The following is a 22,073-nucleotide window of genomic DNA, read 5'->3' as shown; positions in this document are numbered from 1 at the left end:
CTGCACCTTTGTTGCTTCTTTCTGCACCACACTTGCCTCTTTCTGCACTCCTCTTGCATTCTTCTACACCTCTCTTGTTTCTTTCTGCAACTCTCTTATCTCTTTAATACTCCTCTTGTTTCTTTCTATACCTCTGTTGCTTCTTTCAGCACTTCTGTTGCCTCTTTCCTCACTTATCTTGCCTGTTTCTGCACTTCTCTTCTCTCCTTCTGCACCTCTGTTGCCTCTTTTTGTACCTTCTTGCATATTTTTGTACCCCTCTCCCTCTTTCTGTACCCTTTTTGCCTCTCCCTGCACCCATATTCCCTCTTTCTGCACCTCTTTTGCCTGTTTCTGTAACTCTCTTGCCTCCTTATGCAGTTATCTTGCCTCTTTCTGCAGGTCTGTTGCTTCTTTCAGCCCTTCTCTTGCCTGTTTCTGCACCCATCTTGCCTCTTTCTGCAGCTCCGCTGGTTCTATCTGCAAGTCTCTTGTTTTTTTCTGCACCTCTCTTGCTTCTTTCTGCAGGCCTCTTGCCTCTTTCTGAACCTCTCTTTCTGCAGGTATCTTTCCTCTTTCTGCAGTTCTCTTGCCTCCTTCTGCACCTCTGTTGTTTTTTTCTGCACTTCTCTTGCATGTTTCTGTACCTCACGTGCCTCTTTCTGCACTTCACTTATCTGTTTCTGCACTTTTCTTGACTCTTTCTGCACCTCACTTACCTCTTTCTGCATATCTCTTGCTTTTTTCTGTACCTCTCATTTCTTTTTGCAACTCTCTTGTCTCTTTGATCACTTTTCTTGCTTCTTTCTTCACCTCTGTTGCTTCTTTCAGCACTTCTGTTGCCTCTTTCTGCACTACTCTTACCTGCGTCTGCACCTCTCTGGCCTCTTCCTGCACCTCTGTTGCCTCTTTCTGCACCTCACTTGCTTTTTTCTGCACCCCTCTTAAGTCTTTTTGTACCCCTTTCCCCTCTTTCTGTACCTCTCTTGCCCTTTTCTGCATCCCTGTTTCCTCTCTCCGCACCTCTCCTGCCTGTTTCTGCACCTCTCTTGCTTCATTCTGTACTTCTCTTGCCTCTTTCTGCACCTTTGTTTCTTATTTCTGCACGTCCTTTGCTTGTTTCGGTACCTCTCTTGCTTCTAACGGCACCCTTATTGCCTCTTTCTGAACCCTTCTTCCCTCTTTCTGTACCTCTCTTGCCTCTATCTGCATCCTTGTTCTCCCTCTTTCTCTACCTCTCCTGCTGCCTGTTTCTGCCCCTCTCTTGCCTCTTTCTGCACTTCTTTTGCTTTTTTCTCCACCTCTCTTGTCTCTTTCATTGCTTCTTTCTATACCTCTGTTGCTTCCTTCTGCACCTTGTTATGCTCTATCTTCATCTTTGTTGCCTAGTTCTTCACCACACATGCTTCTTTCTTCAAACCTCTTGCCTCTTTCTGCACCTCTCTTGCTTCTTTCTGCATCCCTCTTCCTTCTTTCTTCACTTCTCTTGCCTCTGACTGCACCCCAGTTCCAACGTCCTGCACCTCTTTTGCCTGTTTCTGCAACTCTCTTACCTCTTTCTGCACCGCTGTTGCTCCTTTCTGCATCTTGCCTCTTTCTACACCACTCTTGCCTCTTTCTGCAGCTCCGATAGTCCTTTCTGTACTTCTCTTGTTTTTTTCCGCACCTCTTTTGCTTATTGCTGAAGCCCTCTTGCATCTTTCTGCACACCTCTTTCCTCTTTCTGCACATCTCTTGCCTCTTTCTACAGTTCTCTTCACTCTTTCTGTACCTCTGTTGCTTCATTATGCACTTCTCTTGCCTCTTTCTGCACCCCTCTTGCCTGTTTCTGCACCTCACTTGCCTCCTTCTGCTCTTCTCTTGCTTTTTTCTGTACTTCTATAGTTTCTTTCTGCAACTCTCTAGTCTCTTTCATCACTTCTCTTGTTTCTTTCTACACATCTGTTGCTTCTTTCAGCACTTCCGTTGTGTCTTTCTGCAGTTCTCTTGACTGTTTCTGACCCTATCTTGCCTCTTTCTGTACCTCTGTTTCTTCTTTCTGTACATGACTTGCATCTTTCTGCACCCCTCTTGTGTCTATTTGCCTCCTACTCTTCCCTCTTTCTGTACCTCTCTTGCCTCTTCTTGCACCCTTGTTCCCACTTTCTTCCACTCTCCTGCCTGTTTCTGCACCTGTCTTGCCTCTTTCTGCACTTCTCTTGCTTCTTTTTGCACCTCTGTTGCTTATTTCTGTGCTTCTTTTGCTTCTTTCTGCACTTCTCTTGCTTCTTTCTATACCCTTCTTGCCTCTTTGTGCACCCTTCCTCCCTCTTTGTGCACCCCGCTTGCTTCATTCTCCATCACTCTTGCTTCTTACTACACCTCTGTTGCTTCTTTCTGTACTTCTCTTTCTTCTTTATGAATCGCTACTGCTTTCTTGTTCACCCCGTTCTCTTTTACTGCACCTCATTTGCCTGCTTCTGCAACTCTCTTGTCTCTACTTCCAGTTCTCTTTCCTCTTTCTGCTCCCCTCTTTCTTCTTTCTGCACCTCTATTGGTTCTTCCTGCACTACTCTTGCTTTTTTCTGTACCTCTCTTGCTTCTTTCTGCAAACCTCTTGCCTAATTGTGCACCCCTCTTCTACCCGTCTCTTGCCTCTTTCTGCAGTTCTCTTGCCTCTTTCTGTACCCCTTTTCCCTCTTTCTGCACCTCTCTTGCCGCCTCTTTCTGTACCCTTCTTGCCTCTTTCTGTAGCCTTCTTGCCTCTTTCCGCACCCTTCTTCAGCCAATGTGATGTCCCCCAGGGCCATCATTCTTATAGACCGCGAAAACTCTACCAATGATGGCCCTGGGCTTGGTTTGGTCAGCCCCCGCGGGTCCCATATAATGCGGGCACTGACGTGAGCACGCTCTCTTTTGCCTGCCTCTGCTGCGAGAACAGACACACTGTTGAAAACACCCCAAACTCAGCAAAACCGCAGCCTTTCAAGACACGACAAAAGACGACAGAAAAAAAGGTAAGAGAAGACGTCACAACATAAGCCTCCACTGTAAATTGTATATGCATAATACTATTTTTTTATCCTTCATATGGCTTTCCCACCCCTCAATGGTTTTAAATTGTACTTACATAATTGAAATATTTCTTTATAAGTCACAAGGTCCTATACACCTCTAATCTTAAAAATTGTGCGTGCATACATTTCTGTGTCATATTTCTGTACTATGCCACGTGTTTAGGCCTCTATTATTTTTAATTGTGGGTCCATGATAGTATTTTTTTTCTGCATCACGAGGCCGTCCCAGGCCTTTATTAACTTATTGATCTTCCTTTGTTTGCTGGAGTTGCAACAGTCTTAACTACGGAATATTAAGAACCCACATTAAAATTCACTTTTGATAGTAGGTACGCAACTCAGTTTATGATGACTTATCAAAACGTCCTTTTGTTTCCTTCAGCAAACATCCTTCAGAAGCAACCACGGCCTATCGAGCAACAGCAATGGAATTATCTGCAACTTATTGAAAATACTTTGACGTATAGAAGCAGAGTTCAAGTCGAGTGGTGAACTCCGATGGCCGCACTCTTTATACAAGGTAAGCACAGCAGCCTAGATCTACAAAGCCTTCATAGCAATGCATTAGAAATAAGTCGCCATAACGGGCGTCAGTAACGCAGTAGGTACTTCCATATAGACACCACTTGAACGCGGCACTATCACAAGTAAAATGTACCAGGTACACTGCACTCGTAAAACTGTAGTGTAACTTTTATTTATGAAAGGTGAGAGGGCCATATTATCAAACCTTGGCAACAGAATTATCGCCACTTTATCGGCAGGAAAGTGGCGATAATGGGTTTGATAATATACTCTATGGAATTCCAATCGAAGCTCATGTTAAATGTGAAGGACATCTGACATGAGCTTCGATTGGAATTCCATAGAGCATATTATCAAACCCATTATCGCCACTTTAGCGACACTTTCCTGCCAATAAAGTGGCAATAATTTTTGTCGTCCAAGCTTGATATTATGGCCCAGAGTGCGTAGTGTGCAGCAGCTTCTCTGTAAAATGTATAATTACCTCCGAGCAGTGACAACAGATAGGTTACAACAGTCTGACAAACAGATCATCAACCTTATTACGCCACTTTTGAGTCACTTTTAACATGGGTAAAGTGATGCAAGGAGCCAGTAAATCTACGTCTGGTTCAACAAAAAATCTCAATTCCAGACTCTGCGACACAGTTTTAATGTTGTTTTCTTTCTCTCTCACTCTCTGTGACATCATTTCTCTTTCTCTCTTAAACTTAGACACTGCTGTCTGCTTGGACGTGTAGAAGATCTGCTCAACTTAAGTTGTGAACTCCACTTCCTAATGTGTTTGGCGCAAAGTTTACACAACGGTAAGCACAGAGGCCTAGATCTACAAATCCTTCATAGGAATGCATTAGAAATAATTTGGCATAACCGGCGTCAGTAACGTAGTAGGCACTTCCATATAGACACCACTTGAACGCGGCACTATAACAAGTAAAATGTACCAGGTACACTGCACTCGTAAAACTGTAGTGTTAGTTTTATTTGTGAAACAAGAGAGGGCCAGATTATCAACTCTTGGCGACAAAATTATCTCCACTTTATCGGCAGCAAACTGCAGCTAAAGTGGCCATAATAGGTTTGATAATATGCTCTATGGAATTCCAATCGAAGCTCATGTTAGTTGTGAAGGACATCTGACATGAGCTTCGATTGGAATTCCATAGAGCATATTATCAAACCCATTATCACCACTTTAGCGACACTTTCCTGCCGATAAAGTGGCAATAATTTTTGTCACCAAAGGCTTGATATTATGGCCCAGAGTGCGTAGTGTACAGCAGCTTCTCTGTAAAATGTATAATTACCTCCGAGCAGTGACAACAGATAGGTTACAAGTAAATCTACCTCTGGTTCAACAAAAAATCTCAACTCCAGACTCTGCGACACATACTAATGTGGTTTTCTCTCTCTCTCACTCTCTGTGACATCATTTCTCTATCTCTCTTAAACTTAGATACTGCTGTCTACTTGGACGTGTAGAAGATCAGCCCACCTGAATTTGTGCATCCAAGTGCCTGCAGTGTTTGGCTGCAAGGTTTATACAACGGTAAGCACAGAGGTCTAGATCTACAAATCCTTCATAGGAATGCATTAGAAATAAGTCGCCATAACGGGCGTCAGTAACGCAATAGGCAATCCATATAGACACCACTTGAACGCTGCACTATAACAGAACAGGAATATACAAGTCACACTGCACACGTAAAACTGTAGAGTTACCACAACTTGTAATGCTTCAGCTCATTTACTCACATCTACATAATTCTAAACTCTAATTTTCTTTTTTCTTTTGCAGATTACCAATCGGACACCTTTTGGAATCCATTTCACAATTTCTTTATAACATTGTTTAACTTATTTTGCCAGTTCTAATATAGTTATAATTGAGTTTTGTTTATATTTATTGTTTAATAAAAGTTCATTGAGTTTCGTTTATATTTATTGTTTAATAAAACTTAATAAAAAAAACTACATACTTCTTTTTTTTTATGGGGGAGGGGTATGACGGTCCACAATAAAAATAATGTTAAAATACTATAGTAAGATATTCAAGACTAGGATTGAAAACTACTGAGTTCTAACTAACTGATATAATAAATACAACGGTGAGAAACTACTAAAATGGCGATGGACGGAGGACGTAATCAACGTTTGGCGCCTCGGCACTACCTTTCAAATAAATATATAAAAAATATGACTATTAATACTGTACAAAAGTACAGCACTGGATGAATCACACAAACCAGGAAAAGAAAGCGACAGATTTACTAACTGATATAAAGAAAGGTTTGCTTGTTGAACTTGAAGAAAAAAACGTGAACTTCGAAACGACGCTGAGCATGCGAAGAGAGTACAACTGCTACACCATAAAAAAGGAAAGCTTTACATACAAAAGGCGATACATTATTGCCGCTTTTATCGACAGGAAACTGCCGATAAAGCAGCAATAATGTGCTTGATAATAGGCCCTTGTAACTTCCCAAAGCAGCCCAGGTTCTGATCCTAACCTAGGCTGCTATGGTTATTCACAAGTACATATTATCAAGCCCATCGTCTCTGCTTTATCGGCAGTTTCCTGCCAATCAATTCGACGATAATGTATCGCCTTTTGTTGACAAAATGGAACATTGCTCTTTTTTTTGACCAGTAAACTTAGATGCATATTATCAAGGACCACTGTTAAAATTATCGCAGTTTTATTGGCAAGAAACTGCTGATAAAACGGCGATAATGAGCTTCATAATACGGCCTTGTTATTGTTATTGTTATTGTTATTTCCCATAGAACCCCATGTTAGCACCAGAACATAGGCTTCTATTAACAAGGACGTATTATCAAGCCCACACTCCCAACATTAATAAAAAACTCCAGACAATGCAGATACCCGGAGCTGGAAGGTCATTTTACATATCACTGCCCCAGAAAGGTGGCATTCCCCGTGACGTGTACGGGCCAGAGAGAGAGAGCTCAAAACATTTTTTTTTTTAAAAAAGACCCGCGCGGTGCCGCTCCCCGAGACTGCTACTATAAACTTTTGAAGGAGGACATCACGGCTTCGCGGAAAGCCTATAGGAAGGAACGCTTTACCCTAAAGAATTGGAGGAAGACCAGCATTGGGTAACAGGCTTTGAGATTATAAAATCTAAAGACCAAAGGAAATTCTGGAATTGGGTCAACAAGGTCAGCAAAACCACCAAACCACCTACCGCAACCAACATCTCCCCCACGGATTGGGAAACTTACGTTAAAATGCTCTACACAGCTCCACATGACCAGATTACTAATAGCCCTGCCTTTCTTGATCAACCAGTCAACCAAGACGAAACCACCAACCTCCTCAATACACTAACGGACGACATAACCGGAACAATAAAGAAAATGCGCTCGGGTGGCGCCCCTGGACCCAATGGAATTCCGACTCAAGTTTTTAAAGCTTCTGCTGGAAAATGGGCCCGGATACTGACACCCCTCTTCAAGGTCGGAATACTGGGCGGCCCCATTCCGGCGTCTTGGCAAGGATCACTTCTTGTCCCCTTCCATAAGAAAGGAACGCGCTCTAACCCCGATAACTATCGGATGATAGCTCTCTTAGACGTGGACGGGAAGGCATATGCCAGCATTCTTCTATCTGCACTTACTACGTGGGTGGAAACCAACAACCTTGGGGCATATTATCAAGGGGGTTTATCTCCGCTTTTTTGGCTTTAAAAGCCAAGAAAGCGGAGATAAAATTATCTCCCTATTACCTAGCTGTCGCTAACACCAGTTAGCGACAGCTAGTAGGAGATAGCGACCATCTTGGGCCCCACTTTGCATGTCAGTGATATTTATCACTAATGACATGCAAAGTGGGCGTGCCAAGATGTTAGCGACTGGAAACAGTCGCTAACATCGCTATCTCCTATTACCAACTTTTGGAGATATTCGCGCTAAGCGCGAATATCTCCAAAAACTAACACCTGCCCTGACCAGTTCTTAGCCATGTTATCCAATGGGAGGTGGATAACATGGCTAAGAGCATTAGCTCGGTAATGCACGAATATCACTGACTTTTCAGCGATATTCATGCATTGCGGCCGTTTTTTATCACATTTGCGATAAACCTTGATAATAGCAAGGTTTATCTGCGATAATTTCTGACGATGCTTAGCGTTAAAAAATTCGTTGCTAAGCATCGTTAGCGATAAATATCGCTTAACGTTGGTAATATGCCCCCTAGTTCCCTTCACTCAAACCGGCTTCCAAAGAGGCTGCCACATTGAAGACAACTTGATATGCATTGCTCATCTGATGGAATCCACCCTAGCCGTAAAAGGCAAAACCTTACATCTTGGTTTTATCGATTTCCGAAAAGCCTTTGACAGTGTAAGTCGGCCAAAATTATGGGAAAAACTTGCAAGATGGGGCATTCTACAGTCGTTACTTAAAGCATTAATCGCTTTACATACTGATACCTGGGTCAAAGTGCGAGTTACATCGAGTTGGTCGACCTCCAATAAAATCTTTACCACTATCGGTTTAAAGCAAGGGTGTACCCTTGCACCAATGCTTTTTAACCTGTACCTCGTGGACCTTCCCGAATGGTTGTCACGCACTCGTGCTTTCCCTCTAGGAATAGAGTCAAGAAATATGCAAACTCTTCAATATGCAGACGACACCATTCTGCTAGATCAAACCCAGGTCGGTCTCCAGAGACTGTTCGATTCCCTCGCCCAGTACTGCAATACGAACATGCTTGAGATAAACGTGACAAAAACCAAAGCAATGATAATATCACCTGGAAGAACCAAAAAGACCACGTGGTTCATCGAAGGGAAAAGATTGGAAACTGTCACTGCCTATAAGTATTTGGGGGTGTGGATCGACCACAAAGAGAGACCCTCTGTGCACACAACCGAAATGCAGGCAGTTGCCCGTAGTCTGGAAGGGGCCTTTATAAGAATGAAAAGTGCTCTGCACTCTCAAAACCTAGTGCCATTAATAAAACTGATTGCCGCAAAATTACTCCCCACTATCTCCTTTGGTGCAATAATATTCAAGGACAAAATGAATAATTGGTTGGACAGAGCACAATCGTCTTGTTACCATAGGGTGTTTCGGCTGCCAAACTCAACCGCCCACGCCCAAATTCGGAAAGAATTTTCGCTATCCTCCCAGAGGGGGATAATGAGTGCACGCTACATTAACTATTGTCTAAAAACAAAGCATGCTAGCCCCCACTCTCTAAAGAGCTGTCTATGGTTAGTCTTCAGCAACCACAAAACACCGGGGAACAAATGTCTGACATCAGGTTTAGAATGCCTCAAAGCAAAGGACATATGGTCATCTCCGTTGCCCATTGCGGCAAAAACAAAACTTCTAACCAAACAAGCAAAAAAGTTATCAAACGACCACGACGAGCAACGGGTCACCCAGCTCTTCCATGGCCCCTGGGTCTCTAAACTATACACCCAGAAAATTCTTCCGTTATATCTGGCAGCTCCCATGAAAGTACACATAAAACTTCAATTAATGCGATTCCGCTTTGGTTTAATCCCGCTGATGGCATACACATTTGGCCAGGGGTATAGGAAAGAGGCATTGTCTCAATGCCGCTTTTGCAAGCAGGAGGAGTAAAAACGTATCCACATATTGTGTGTTGGAAAGGCGACCCCAGGCGAGACAGAAGGTGTCTGACTGTCCGCCCCGAGTCCCACCTCTCTCTGGGGAATAGGCCGAGCGCCGTAGGGAGGCCTCCTTGGCGAGGCTCCGCTCCTACAATCGTACTAGCAGAGCAATCACACTACTTACAGATAGACACCACACCGGGAGGATATTCACACGAATCTTTATATAAGTAATCAAAGCAAGTTCTTGGCCAGGTAGCGGCAAGGATCGAGGGATCCGTAATGTCGTGGTCTCGGGGAAAGGGGGTAGCGGGACAGTCTTGGCACCCACTGGTGCGTGGATAGTTCAAGGGTTCAGGCTGCGACAGCGTCAGCAGGGCCTCGGAGATAGTTCAGCTTGGACAGGCCGCAACGGCGCCAGCAGGGCCTCGAAGGTGGTTTAGCTTGGTCAGGCCGCGACAGCGTCAGCAGGGCCTCGAAGGTGGTTCAGCTTGGTCAGGCCGCGACAGCGTCAGCAGGGCCTCGAAGGTGGTTCAGCTTGGTCAGGCCGCGACAGCGTCAGCAGGGCCTCGAAGATAGTTCAGCTCGGTCAGGCCGCGACAGCGTCAGCAGGGCCTCGAAGATAGTTCAGCTTGGTCAGGCCGCGACAGCGTCAGCAGGGCCTCGAAGATAGTTCAGCTCGGTCAGGCCGCGACAGCGTCAGCAGGGCCTCGAAGATAGTTCAGCTTGGTCAAGAGTTCGGATCAGGATCAGCCGCGACGAGGTCAGCAGGGCTTCCACTCCAGATACAACTGCTGTCTTGATCCGGGGCTGGTCCAGATATAGGACTGGAGGGCTTTGATGTCCGGACCCTCGCGCCTGGGGGGTCAGAGGGGCCGGGATGAAGGTGTCCAGACACCCAGCAGGGGGGCGGAGCCAGCGCCCAGGGAGCCGGGAGAACGATCGATACCAGGCGTCCGGGGGCGGTGGAAGGCCCATCGAGACTCTCCTCCTCCGGGATCTGGTTGAGTGGCCACTTTACCACCTAGGAGGATCCTGGTGCCTCAATGTCTGGGCTTCGCTGGGGCCGGGCCCGGGATGGCTGCGGCCACGTGTTCGGGGCGTGAGGGTCCCAAGATGGAGTCGGGCCGGAAAGGGTGTCCTGGTCAGGGTGCCAGGCTGGCAGCGTTGGCGAGCAGGTCCTGCCGGGGTACCAGGGAGGGGGAGAGCTGTAGGTGGCCGGGGAGGCTGCTCGCGCCGATGGTTCGTGAATGGGCATGTCAGGGGGGTCGATAGTAGGTAAATGGAGGGACGATGTCGTCCTGGGCCCTCCATGCGGACTGGGTCGGACCACGCCACGAGGCCGTGTCCAACACACGTCCCCTCCAGCTGAAGGCGGGGAGAGTCACCCATCTACCTGGGGGCTCTCTTCGTCGAGGCGGAAAAACCGGGACAGGCCGTCCGCGTTGGCATGGTCACTGCCAGGGCGATGCTCCACAGTGAAATCCATGCCTTGGAGGGAGATGGACCATCGCAGCAGTTTGGGATTTTCGCCATGCATGTGCATCAGCCACCTTAGGGGCCGGTGGTCAGTCTGCACCCGGAAGTGGGTGCCGAAGAGGTAGGGCCTGAGTTTCTTGAGGGCCCACACGACAGCGAAGGCTTCTCTCTCGATGGTGCTCCATCGCTGTTCTCGGGCCAGCAGCCGCCGGCTGATGAAGGCCACAGGATGGTCAGTTCCCGCGGAGTCCAATTGCGATAGGACCGCCCGATGCCGTGTTCCGAGGCGTCGGTCTGGACCACAAACTCTCGGCTGTAGTCGGGGGCCTGGAGCACAGGGGCGGTACACATGGCTGCTTTCAAGGTCTCGAAGGCCACCTGACACGAGGGTGTCCACTGCACTTCCTGGGGCCGGTTCTTCGAGGTCAGTTCCGTGAGGGGCCCCACAATGCTCCCATAGTTCTTGATAAAACGCCGATAGTACCCCGTGAGCCCCAGGAAGGCTCGGACGGCGGTCTGGTTGACCGGCAGTTCCCAGGCTAGGATGGCGTCGATCTTGGGTTGGAGGGGAGCCACTTGGCCGCTCCCCACTTGGTGTCCCAGATAGGTCACGGACCCTTGGCCTATCTGGCATTTGCTGGCCTTCACCGTTAGCCCCGCCCGGCGGAGGGCTGTCAGGACTTCCCAAAGGTGTTTCAGGTGCTCAGCCCAGTGGAGGCTGTAGACCGCAATGTCGTCTAGGTAGGCGGCACTGAACTCTTCTAGCCCCGCCAGTACTTTGTTTACTAGTCTCTGGAAGGTGGCCGGGGCGTTTTTCATGCCGAAGGGCATCACCTTGAACTGGAAGTGGCCGTCGGGCGTGGAGAAGGCTGAGCGCTCCTGGGCACCAGGGGTGAGGCCGATCTGCCAATACCCGGCGGTGAGGTCGAAGGTACTGAGGTACCTGGCGGCCCCCAGGCGGTCGATCAGTTCATCGGCCCGGGGGATGGGATGTGCGTCGGTTCTCGTAACAGCATTCAGCCCCCGGTAGTCGACGCAAAACCGGAGTTCTGGCGGGGTGCCAGGTGCGGCGGCCTTGGGGACCAGGACCACTGGGCTGGCCCAGGGACTGTCGGAGGGTTCGACTACCCCCAGGGCCAGCATCTTGGTGACTTCCGTCTGAATGCAGGCCCGAACTCGGTCGGGGACCCGGTAGGCCCGGTGTCGTACTGGCTGACTGTCCCCGGTGTCGACATCGTGGACACACCATTGGGTAACCCCGGGGGTGAGGGAGAACAGATCTGTGAATTGTCCCAACAGTTCTTGACAGTCTCGGCGCTGTGCGGGGGTCAGGTCGGGGGAGAGAGAGATCCCTTCGACGGAGCCGTCCTTCTCAGTGCACTTTAGGAGGTCGGGCAAGGGCTCGGAGTCGTCTTCGGTCCCATCGTCGGTAGCGAGTAGCAGGCTCAGTTCGGTGCGGGCAAAATGAGGTTTGAGCCGGTTGGCGTGCAGAACCCAGAGGGGGTTCCGGGGAGACTCCATATCCACGAGGTAAGTGACGGGGCTCTTGCGCTCGATCACCTTGAAGGGCCCCGACCATTTGTCCTGGAGGGCACATGGTTCGACCGGGGACATGACCCAGACCCGCTGGCCCGGCTCGAACTCGATGGAGGAGGAGTGCTGGTCGTACCAGCGTTTCATGTCCTCCTGACTGGCCTCCAGGTTGGCCTCTGCAAGGGCCCGGAACTTCCGAGTCTGGTTTCGGAGGGTCAGGAGGTACCGGTAGACATCCGGTGGTGCGCCTTGGACGGTAGTTTCCCAGCCTTCTTTGACTAGGCTGAGCGGACCTCGGACAGGGTGTCCGTACAAGAGTTCAAAGGGGCTGAACCCCAGGGATTTCTGTGGTACCTCCCGATAGGCAAACAGGAGGCAGGGCAGCAGGACATCCCATTTGCGTCGTAGTGGCTCTTCTAGGCCCTGGATCATTCCCTTGAGTGTCCGGTTGAACCGCTCCACAAGTCCATTCCCTTGGGGATGATACGGGGTGGTGAACTTGTATGTGACCCCGCACTGTTGCCACAGGGACCGCATATACTTAGATATAAAGTTTGTGCCCCGATCGCTCACGACCTCCCGGGGGAATCCTACTCAGGAGAAGATCCCCATCAAGGCTCGCCCCACCACGGGAGCGGTGATGGTTCTGAGGGGGTTGGCCTCAGGATAGCGGGTGGCGTGGTCCACCAGGACAAGTATGAAGCGATGCCCTTGCGAGGTTTGAGGGTCCAGGGGCCCCACAATGTCTATTCCCACTCGCTCAAAGGGGGTGGTCACTACTGGAAAAGGTTGGAGCGGGGCCTTCACCTTCCCCCCGCTCTTTCCGCTGGCTTGGCATGTCGGGCAGGTGCGGCAGTGGTTATGTACATCAGTGCGCATTTTGGGCCAGTAGAAATGGGTCACCAGGCGGCTGTAAGTTTTGTCCTGCCCCAGGTGCCCTGCGAGGGGCACATCGTGCGCCAGGTTCAAAAGGAAGTCTCTGAATCGCAGGGGAACCACTAGCACTCGGCTGGCCCCCAGCTCGGCAATTTTCTGTTCACTATATAGGAGGTCGTGGTCCCAGTAGACCCAGTGGGACCCTGAGGTGTCCCCGGTAGCTTGGGCAGCGGCTTGTTGGCGGGTCCCCTCGAGGGAAGGGCAGGTCTTCTGTTCCTGCCGAAACTGTTCTCGGGTGGGACCACCCTCTTGGCGCCATTGGGCGAGTTCGGGGATGTCGCTGAGCTCGTGGTGGTTTCCGGGCTCCGAGGGCCTGGTCTCGGAGTCGCATTCTTCATGGATGGCAGAGGGTGGTGGCTCGGGCCACTCCGGCTCTTCGGTCGGGGCGGCCTCGGTCGCTGCCGGGGCTCGGGCCGCCATAGATCGGGTCGTCGCACAGACCCACTCTGGTAATCCCATCATTCCTAGGTGCTCTCTCCGCTCGACTTGGGCCCAGGGAGAGCTCTCGAGGTCGTTCCCAAGGAGGCAGCCCACGGGGGCGTCGTCCCGGACGGTCACCTTGAGGGTGCCCGACACTCCCCCCATTCGAAGGGAATTCGGGCCATCTGGCATAGAGTTTCGGAGTTGTCGGCGGCCCTCACGGGGCAGCGTACGTTCGGGATGATCTGTTCGGGGGTCACCAAGTGGCAGCGGACGGCCGTCACACTGGCTCCCGTGTCTCGGAGGGCTTCGGTCCGTCGTCCATTGATGTGGACCCACTGACGGTATTTACGAGTGTTGCTCGGTAGCGGGGCCTGGGGGACCAGGTCTCTACTGCCCAGGCAGGCTAGGGCCATGGCGGCCGGTTCATACTCGATTTGATCTTCCTCGTAGACCTCTACGTCTTCTTCTCCCTCTTCTCCCAGAGCTGCAGCAGCGAACTGGCGGGTCGGAGGCCCAGTGGTGCCGGGACGCTGGTTCATGGGGCAGAGGGGGTCACTGGCATAGTGACCAGTCCGCTGGCATCTGTGGCAAGTAATGTTCGGGTGGGGCCCCGGCCGTGCTGGGGGGTCCCTCTTCAGGGACGGCAAAGTGTTACTCGGGGGGGACCCTGGAGGGGGGCCCCGGCCCAAGGCCGGCGGGAGGCTTCGGCTCTGGTTCTGTCCTCCTCCGCCTCCCCGCTGGCGGGGGTGCCCCCGGCCGCCCTGACCGGTTTCTCCTATCGGTGTTCGGGGGACCCGGGTGTTCACCCATCGATCCGCCTCGACGGCGAGTTTCCGGGGCTCGGTTAGCTTGCTGTCGAGTAGATGCTGTCTGAGCTCGACAAAGCAGTTGTTGGAGAGGTGCTCCCAAACGATGAGGTCGAACAGCTGCTCGTAGGTGGACACCTTGCTGCCCTTTATCCATCCTTCCAGGGCCCTGCTATAAAAGTTCACGTACTCGACCCACGTGGTACCGGGGATTTTCTTGCAATCTCTGAATCTCTGCCGGTACATCTCGGGGGTGAGGCCATACCGGACAAGCAGGGCGTCCTTCATGTGGTCATAGGAGGACATTACGTCGTCGGCCAGCTCCAGCAGGGTGTCCCTTCCTTCGCTGACGAATCTCCCCCATAAGCCGGCACCCCAGTCCTTTCGCGGAATGCGGTGCGCGGTCATGGCAACTTCGTACGCCTTGAACCATTGCTGGATATCGTCATTCTTGTAGTACTCCTTGACGATATCCTTCGGGATGTGGACCTTTGGGTCGGCAGGAGGTGGGGGGTTCCGGGCTACCGTGGCGCCAGCCTCTTCGAATTTGGCTTTGATTTCGAGTTCTTTGAGGCCACGCTCGTGTTCGTATGCGAGTTTTTTTTCTTCTAATTCTCTTTGCCGCCGCCTCTCTTCCAGATCTCCCTCTAATCGCAGTTGTTCAAGGGCCATTTTCTTTTCTGCTAATTGGAGTTCTCCGTCCAGCCGGAGTCGGGCGAACTCTAGTTCATGGAGCCGACTCCTCTCTCGCTCCCGGGCGTCTTCGTGGGAGAGGCCCGGGTCCCTGTTGGCGGTTCTTTCCTCTATGGGGGCTATGACGGTACTCACGGGTACTTCTCGGACAATGTCATCGTTCGTTTGGGGTGGGGTCTCTCTGGTCTCCACCCAGGTTTGCAGCGCTTCTTTGAAATCGTCCTTTGTGCTTAGTCCGGTGGTAGCGATACCCAAGTCTTTGCAAAATTGTTTAAGTTCTTTATGGGTATACTCCTCTAACAGGTCTTTCTGGAATTCTGCAGTCGTTCCGGCTTCCTTAGTAGTCATCGTGGCTGTGGGTCTCTGTCAGTAGTGACGCGTTACTCGCTGTACGATTTGCGTGGGCTCGGATCCCGTCGCTTGCCACCAATGTTGGAAAGGCGAACCCAGGGGAGACAGAAGGTGTCTGACTGTCCGCCCCGAGTCCCACCTCTCTCTGGGGAATAGGCCGAGCGCCGTAGGGAGGCCTCCTTGGCGAGGCTCCGCTCCTACAATCGTACTAGCAGAGCAATCACACTACTTACAGATAGACACCACACCGGGAGGATATTCACACGAATCTTTATATAAGTAATCAAAGCAAGTTCTTGGCCGGGTAGCGGCAAGGATCGAGGGATCCGTAATGTCGTGGTCTCGGGGAAAGGGGGTAGCGGGACAGTCTTGGCACCCACTGGTGCGTGGATAGTTCAAGGGTTCAGGCCGCGACAGCGTCAGCAGGGCCTCGGAGATAGTTCAGCTTGGATAGGCCGCGACGGCGCCAGCAGGGCCTCGAAGGTGGTTTAGCTTGGTCAGGCCGCGACAGCGTCAGCAGGGCCTCGAAGGTGGTTCAGCTTGGTCAGGCCGCGACAGCGTCAGCAGGGCCTCGAAGGTGGTTCAGCTTGGTCAGGCCGCGACAGCGTCAGCAGGGCCTCGAAGATAGTTCAGCTCGGTCAGGCCGCGACAGCGTCAGCAGGGCCTCGAAGATAGTTCAGCTTGGTCAGGCCGCGACAGCGTCAGCAGGGCCTCGAAGATAGTTCAGCTCGGTCAGGCCGCGACAGCGTCAGCAGGGCCTCGAAGATAGTTCAGCTTGGTCAAGAGTTCAGATCAGGATCAGCCGCGACGAGGTCAGCAGGGCTTCCACTCCGGATACAACTGCTGTCTTGATCCGGGGCTGGCCCAGATATAGGACTGGAGGGCTTTGATGTCCGGACCCTCGCGCCTGGGGGGTCAGAGGGGCCGGGATGAAGGTGTCCAGACACCCAGCAGGGGGGCGGAGCCAGCGCCCAGGGAGCCGGGAGAACGATCGATACCAGGCGTCCGGGGGCGGTGGAAGGCCCATCGAGACTCTCCTCCTCCGGGATCTGGTCGAGTGGCCACTTTACCACCTAGGAGGATCCTGGTGCCTCAATGTCTGGGCTTCGCTGGGGCCAGGCCCGGGATGGCTGCGGCCACGTGTTCGGGGCGTGAGGGTCCCAAGATGGAGTCGGGCCGGAAAGGGTGTCCTGGTCAGGGTGCCAGGCTGGCAGCGTTGGCGAGCAGGTCCTGCCGGGGTACCAGGGAGGGGGAGAGCTGTAAGTGGCCGGGGAGGCTGCTCGCGCCGATGGTTCGTGAATGGGCGTATCAGGGGGGTCGATAGTAGGTAAATGGAGGGCCGATGTCGTCCTGGGCCCTCCATGCGGACTGGGTCGGACCACGCCACGAGGCCGTGTCCAACATTGTGCATCGCCAAAAACTCCGAGCCCAAAGAAACTTCTGGTTGCGTCCCATTTGGCTTCTTCTTAACATCAGGACCTGCCAGGAAGCACTAGACGCTTGCATGAGGGGAGACTTTCCGCAGTTGGCGGCTCGTTTTGTTAAGTTTATTTTAGAAATCAATTCCCTTAATCTGCTTTCTGACCCAGCTTGAGTTTCTTTTCATCTCCCGTTGACACCATGTCACGTTTTTTTATTAATTAATAATATTTCTGTTTTTAATTGTTCAGTGTATTCTTTCATCCTCAATACGTAACGGTCATTCTAGTGTGTGTATATTGCAATGATTTTAATAAGTGCGCAATAAAAACGTACCTACCCCGAGACTGCGGGGAGTAGGACCGTAACCCCCCCCGCATACTTCAAAATAAAACCAGAGGAGTGCCGTTTCCCAGTGCTCGGGGCACCTTACAAGCCCCCATTGTGCAGAAAAATTGCCCCCGTAATTTACCCCCCCGGGACCCAATGAATAAAAATTGCCCCCGTAATTTGCCCCCCTTGGGACCTAATGAATAAAACGGACTTCTACTTTTTTTTCACATTTTCCACCGCGTACAAGTACTGCACGAGTACCCCGCCATTTTTTTTTTTAAATCAAAATTGAGCCTAAAGATCCATGTACCACCCCCTGATCAAGACTATAGGCTCAGAATGTTTCTACCCTGCCCCCTTTCCTTATTTCTCAACTTTGTTTTACTGTTTTCTTGTGATTCTGCTCTTCCGACAAACAACATGGCTGCCAATACTTCCTGGTTTGGAGTATTGACAGCCAATCAGCATGCAGCTCCTGCTCGTAATTGTAGGTATTTAAATACGCGTACGCCGCGATTTTTCTTTAAAAAAAATAAAATAAAAAATAGAGCCTAAACATCCATATACGACCCCCTAAGCAAGCCTAGAGGGTCAGAATATCTTCTCCCTACCCCCTTCCCTTATTTCTCAACTTTGTTTTACTGTATTCTTGTGACTCGGTTCTAGCGAGGCACAAGATGGCCGCCAACACTTCTTGGTTTCAAGTGTTGACAGACAGTTCACAGCCAATCAGCATGCAGCTCGCGCTCGTAATTGAACAGATTTCAGTACGCGTACTGAACTCCGACTCTAGATATCGCTATGATTTTACTTGCAATTTTCTCAGAAACTACTGAATGGATTTACACCATTTAACAAAAAGCACAATTTGCGAACAGAACTCTACCTCTCTTCCGAATTTCGTGTAATTCCGTTCCGCAGTTCGGGCTGTAGCCGTGGCTAAAGGTCCCTATGGAAAATTGCATGGGCAAAACACGTTTTGGGACCCCCTTTTCTCTCAGCCCCCGCTTGACGAATCACCCCCAAACTTTCAGGGAAGGAGCAGAACCGAGCAGGCCATTTTCTTGGAGAAATTCATGAAGATTCGTCTACCGGCGCCAAAGTTATTCCAAATAAAATGTTGTGGATTTCCTATGGAAACTAGGTCCTAACTATAACTACCTACTGGCGACCGCCAGTAGGTAATATATATATAGCCTTTGAAGTAGAAGAATATATATATATATATATATATTCTTCTACTTCAAAGGAAGAAAGGACTCGCACTCCCAGGTACTTTTCTCAGGTTTTTCAGATTTATTTCTCTGTTTCACAAAACATTGCATACCAACGCGTTTCGGTGGCGGCTGCCACCTTGATCACGGTCAGAGGCTATTTGTGTTGATGTTACATATATACAAACTTAAAAAAGAGGGTGTAATCACATGACTTCCTGTTTACTCACAGGTAGGATTATGGTTAATGTAGTTCAAGGTACTTATTATGTTTTTGCCCGTTCTTCTTAAACATTAACGCCGTTACTTTCAAACCAGATTATTTGTGTTTCACATTATTAAACATGTTTTTCCAAATTTATAACCACTTTTTACTGGGGCCATTGACTATTAACCCAAATGGATTCATTTGCAATAAACAATTTTCCCGATTCAAATTGTCTGGTTGAGCCCTCCAGTGGGCTTAACCATGTACAGTACCAGGTGATGGTTCCAGTTTAAATAGTTCACAAATTAACTAGTAGTCCTTTTCCCGAATTGTCCTTATTTCATCAAAGATCCCTTTCTTAGATTTGAGCAAGAAAGTTAGACAGGAAGTTCATTATTGTGGAGTTTTGATTCCCTGTGAGATCAAAACCGATGATTACTAGATGTGAATAAAATTGATTCATGATCGCGAAGCTATTTACATGTGCTGATTATAGTAAGTGTACATACATCTCCTCGTCTTGATTCAGGCCATAAGGAAAAAATGTTCTCAATGCTAGAATCCATCGTGACTCGCATTGTCGTAGTCTTTTTTCACGATTTCCACCCCTTGCATGTTTGTTGATGCTTTCAATTCCGTAGAATTTAAGCGCCCTCCAATCACTGTTGTGTTTTTCTTCCATGTGCTTTGCTACCGCGTTACTCCAGTCCTTGTTTGTAGTAGCTCTCACATGTTCAAGAATTCGAAGTTTTGTTTCTTTTATAGTACTGCCCACGTATTTAAGGGGGCAGGGGCATTCAATGATATATACCACATGGGTTGTCTTGCAGTTTATTAGCTGTTGTATATTCCATTTCCTTTGATTGTAACCTGTAAAGGATTTTGTGTTCTTTGCGATTTGGCATGCCTTACAGCTTGAGCATTTTACAAAGCCAGATGTTTTAAGCCAGTGTTTCTTCTTACTTTGGTTTTTCCAATAATGGCTTTGTACCAATGTATCCTTTAGGTTGCCTGCGCGTCTGTATGTTATTTCGGGATGGGCTACTACAATTTCTGACACCGTGGGGTCCATTTTTAAAAATTTCCATTTTTTTCTCAATATTTTGGTTATTTCCCCTGATTCTTGTGAGTATGTTGTAATGAATCTTATTTTTCTTTCTACAGGTGGAGGTGTTTTTCTTTTAGGATTTCATCCCTTGTTTTTTCTTTTGATTTTTCCAGGCCTTTTTCAATTACTGTTTTTTGGTATCCTCTGCGCTCAAAGTTTTTTACTGTTTTCTGACTGTGTTTCTGCCACTCATTATCCTCCGAACAAATTCTCCGAATTCTTAAAAATTCCCCGTATAGAATACTGCGTATTAGGGAATTCTGATGGAAGCTGTTTGCATGCAAAACTGAGTTGGTTGTGGTTATTTTACGATGTAGTGTGGTTTGGATTCTTCCCTCATTGATATATATCTCTGTATCCAAAAAGGTTACACATTCTTTGCTCATTGTGTAAGTGAATTTAAAGCCAGTTTCTGTAGTGTTTAAGATGGAAAAATAGTCCCTGAAATCCTGTTCTCTTTCACAAAGATGATGTCATCAGTGATGTAATTTGAGATGTCATCAGTGATGTCATGAGTGATGTCACTGACCATGTCATGAGTGATGTAATATGTGATGTCATCAGCAGTGCATTGCTAGTGGGCGAGTTATAGTTAGCTGAACTAACTATAACGGGGGAATTTCAAAGGTTTTGTATGAGTAAAATGTCCAGCTAACTATAACATGGGTGAAACCTATGGTTTATTCAGTGAATTTCTAAGGTTTTTTAAATGCTAATTCCTAACTGTAACGTGGCTGAAACCTATGGTTTTTTCAGTGAATTTCCAAGGTTTTTTAAATGCTAATTCCTAACTATAAAGTGCCTGAAACTTATGTTTTTTTCAGTGAATATATATATATGCACTGGAAAACGAAACACCCACTTCCTTTACAAAGAAATGGAAAGTTTGCATCTCTGCAGCCTCTCTTATTTTTCACCTTAGTCATCTTCCGCTCAATCAACACAACATCCACAAATACACACACCTTCTTGCTACCTTTCTTGGCTGAGCTTATCAATTATTATTCTTTAATTCAAATTCAAAGTGCAGGCCCTTTATTCAGCCTTCTTGGTAACTACTACCCGTGAATAACAGTGGGTAATGTGCACACTTCCATCCTTTCTTGCGTCTTTTCTACCACACACTGGGGCACATTTACAGCCCCTTGCGCCACTTTTGCATCATTTTTCCCACGGGCTTGTAAATCTTCCCAACTGTGTGTACTTTATGCACTAGCTTTCTTCCTTAGATAAGGTACTCGTTTCTCTTGCTCCCACTGCAGAATCCAACATCCTATCTGTGTAATGAGCTGCAAATCCAAAGATCCACTTCACTGACAATGCAGTGGGTAGTTTGCGTCTCTCCAGCCTTTCTTATTTTTCATGTTTTTCATCTTCCACTCAATCTACACATCACCCACACATACACACATCTACTTGCTGCATTCCTTAGCTGTGATTATCAACTATTCTTCTATTTTATATTCATATTCAAAGTGCACGCCCTTTATCGAGCCTCTTTGTTGTAACTACTGTTCCAGGAATTCTGCTCCTACACACAACTGTGCATAAAGACTTAGGACCTCAGTGAATTAGGGTGTACCAAAACCCACCTTACTACACAAACACCCTATCAGACTAGCAATCAGTGACTCATTGGTTCTTCGCCCTAGAGCAAAAACACCAATGACTAGTCAACCCAGAACATGCAACTTAGATTACATCAAGTAAGGTGGATAACAAGAGCACTCTTTCATTATAGTCTTACACCAGTCCAAAACAAGGAGTAAATAAAGACACGTGCAAGTTTGAAATGTTTATTTCTAACGCCATAACCTTGTGCACAGTACCTTAGATAATACAACCAAACATATTATCAGAAACAAGGTTGTCAGCATTGTTACTATTCTATAAAATACAAGGGGAAAAAGCATCCTATAATGCTAAAGGTAAACAAATTTAAAATATACCTACATTTCACCCTCCCTACCTAGCAGGTTAGTTTATAACTACAGAAAGTCTCATAGGATTACATGGGCAGACCCATACCTCTGGTACTCAGCAGTAGTGGATCACATTGAGTTCTGCACAAACTGTCAAGATACGAATGTTCTCCAACTGTGTGTAACTTTGCCTCCACAATGCATTATGAAACGCGCCAGTATGAGAGGTGGCCACAGCTGCATATGTGTTATGGCTCGAACGTGTGAGGATCATTCTGAATAACAAACACAGTATTCAAGATAACTTTGATGTACCATGCTCTCACTATACACACTAAACTAGCAAGGCAGTCTACAAATGTAGCATACCAAATTATTCACATGTAAAGCAAAATACTCAGCTTTCTCTAAACAATATCACAAGTGCGTGTTGTGGGCAAAGCAGAGCAGGAAAGCAAAAATGGTGTTTAAGCTTCTAA

This window comes from Lissotriton helveticus, chromosome 9 (assembly GCF_964261635.1).
Source record: "Lissotriton helveticus chromosome 9, aLisHel1.1, whole genome shotgun sequence".
Classification (NCBI taxonomy): Eukaryota; Metazoa; Chordata; class Amphibia; order Caudata; family Salamandridae; genus Lissotriton; species Lissotriton helveticus.
The sequence above is the reverse complement of the archived record's forward strand: the minus strand, read 5'-3'. Positions refer to the sequence as shown.